The sequence below is a fragment of the Schistocerca gregaria genome, unplaced genomic scaffold (genome assembly GCF_023897955.1).
Source record: "Schistocerca gregaria isolate iqSchGreg1 unplaced genomic scaffold, iqSchGreg1.2 ptg000623l, whole genome shotgun sequence".
Lineage (NCBI taxonomy): Eukaryota > Metazoa > Arthropoda > Insecta > Orthoptera > Acrididae > Schistocerca > Schistocerca gregaria.
Window position 1 is genome coordinate 297,501 of NW_026062011.1, and position 2,500 is coordinate 300,000.

A 2,500-nucleotide genomic window follows, 5' to 3' on the forward strand; every position below is an offset into this window, starting at 1 on the left:
GACACATCTCTGGCAACCTTACCCACGTTGGCCCTTAACCTAACCCACGTTGGCCCTTAACCTAACCCACGTTGGCCCTTAACCTAACCCACGTTGGCCCTTAACCTAACCCACGTTGGCCCTTAACCTAACCCACGTTGGCCCTTAACCTAACCCACGTTGGCCCTTAACCTAACCCACGTTGGCCCTTAACCTAACCCACGTTGGCCCTTAACCTAACCCACGTTGGCCCTTAACCTAACCCACGTTGGCCCTTAACCTAACCCACGTTGGCCCTTAACCTAACCCACGTTGGCCCCTAACCTAACCCACGTTGGCCCCTAACCTAACCCACGTTGGCCCCTAACCTAACCCACGTTGGCCCCTAACCTAACCCACGTTGGCCCCTAACCTAACCCACGTTGGCCCCTAACCTAACCCACGTTGGCCCCTAACCTAACCCACGTTGGCCCCTAACCTAAGTTACGCTGCACCTTAACCTAAGTTACGCTGCACCTTAACCTAAGTTACGCTGCACCTTAACCTAAGTTACGCTGCACCTTAACCTAAGTTACGCTGCACCTTAACCTAAGTTACGCTGCACCTTAACCTAAGTTACGCTGCACCTTAACCTAAGTTACGCTGCACCTTAACCTAAGTTACGCTGCACCTTAACCTAAGTTACGCTGCACCTTAACCTAAGTTACGCTGCACCTTAACCTAAGTTACACTGCACCTTAACCTAAGTTACACTGCACCTTAACCTAAGTTACACTGCACCTTAACCTAAGTTACACTGCACCTTAACCTAACTTACACTGCACCTTAACCTAAGTTACACTGCACCTTAACCTAAGTTACACTGCACCTTAACCTAAGTTACACTGCACCTTAACCTAACTTACACTGCACCTTAACCTAAGTTACACTGCACCTTAACCTAACTTACACTGCACCTTAACCTAAGTTACACTGCACCTTAACCTAAGTTACACTGCACCTTAACCTAAGTTACACTGCACCTTAACCTAACTTACACTGCACCTTAACCTAAGTTACACTGCACCTTAACCTAAGTTACACTGCACCTTAACCTAAGTTACACTGCACCTTAACCTAAGTTACACTGCACCTTAACCTAAGTTACACTGCACCTTAACCTAAGTTACACTGCACCTTAACCTAACTTACACTGCACCTTAACCTAACTTACACTGCACCTTAACCTAACTTACACTGCACCTTAACCTAACTTACACTGCACCTTAACCTAACTTACACTGCACCTTAACCTAACTTACACTGCACCTTAACCTAACTTACACTGCACCTTAACTGTCACATGTAACGTCACAGGAATGTAGCTTTGCCTAACAGCAACCCTCTGAACATAGTTCACTGCTTGGATCCTCTGGTGTCATGTGTATTTCTCGATGCCATGGTGCGTACCCTCACGTAAATGTCTTTCGAGTGTTGCGTACTTTCTACACAGTCCCGCTAACCACTGGAAGGGTGTAACGCTACAGAACGAATATCGCCCTCCCCTCCTGCCCTTCCAAGCTGGTCGGTCAGGCGTTTGTTTGTGAAATGAGCCTTGCAGCTGTTCAGTTGCATTTGGTTGTCGATGCAGTCAGTGTACGTTGTGGTACGGCCTGTGTGGACTGTCCGCTGATGTACGCGTAACCCACACTGATCATCCGTCGTTACGTACTGAGTGACATAATGTGGCACATGCTTGACCGTACACCGGCTGCGCCCTACAATGGCGAATCATAAGGGCCATATGTTGTGCACGATGCTACTTGTCTCGTCTCCCCATTACAGCGAGATTGCACTGTTGTACGCCGTAGAGACATGTGGTAGGTACGGACGAAAGTATTGCATGTTGGCCCCCCCCCCCCCTCCCTCTGCCGGGAATCAGCGTGAGCCGTCTGTTGATGTAGCGACGAGGGTTTTCCTATTTAATCGTATTGCCCCACACAACATGATACCACGGTGGACCGCGTTCCACATCTGCGACATGCTACAGAGGCCGGTTGACAGTCGACCGCGCAAGGGACATTGCACACGTGCGCGGACCATCTTCCACGTGTTCTCTCGTGTACGTGCCGTAGTGTGTATATGGGCTGATGTAGCGTGTCGTGACACATAACATGCAGGCATGCCAGAATCGTAGATTTCGCAAATGTTGATTGACGTATACGTTTGCTGCCAAAGATCCGCAAATGAACTGGAAATCAGTTGTTGAGCGGTTGTTCGCGCTGCAGGTGCATCGGTGATAGCGACGATCGGTACATCTGTGAACCGGTTGTTTCGGCGGTACCCGCCATGCCCCCGAACCTGAGTTGGCCATGTGGGTATGAAGCGATACGAGGCTGTGGCTTGGTGGGACAGTCCCCGGCCGGTGAGGGGGGGCCGCGCGGCGTGCTGGCCGCGCGCTGCGTGAGCGCACGCACTACAGCCGGCTGGTGGGGGGCGCCCAGTGGCAGGAGCGCCGGCCGACGGGCCCGGCTGGCGTCCC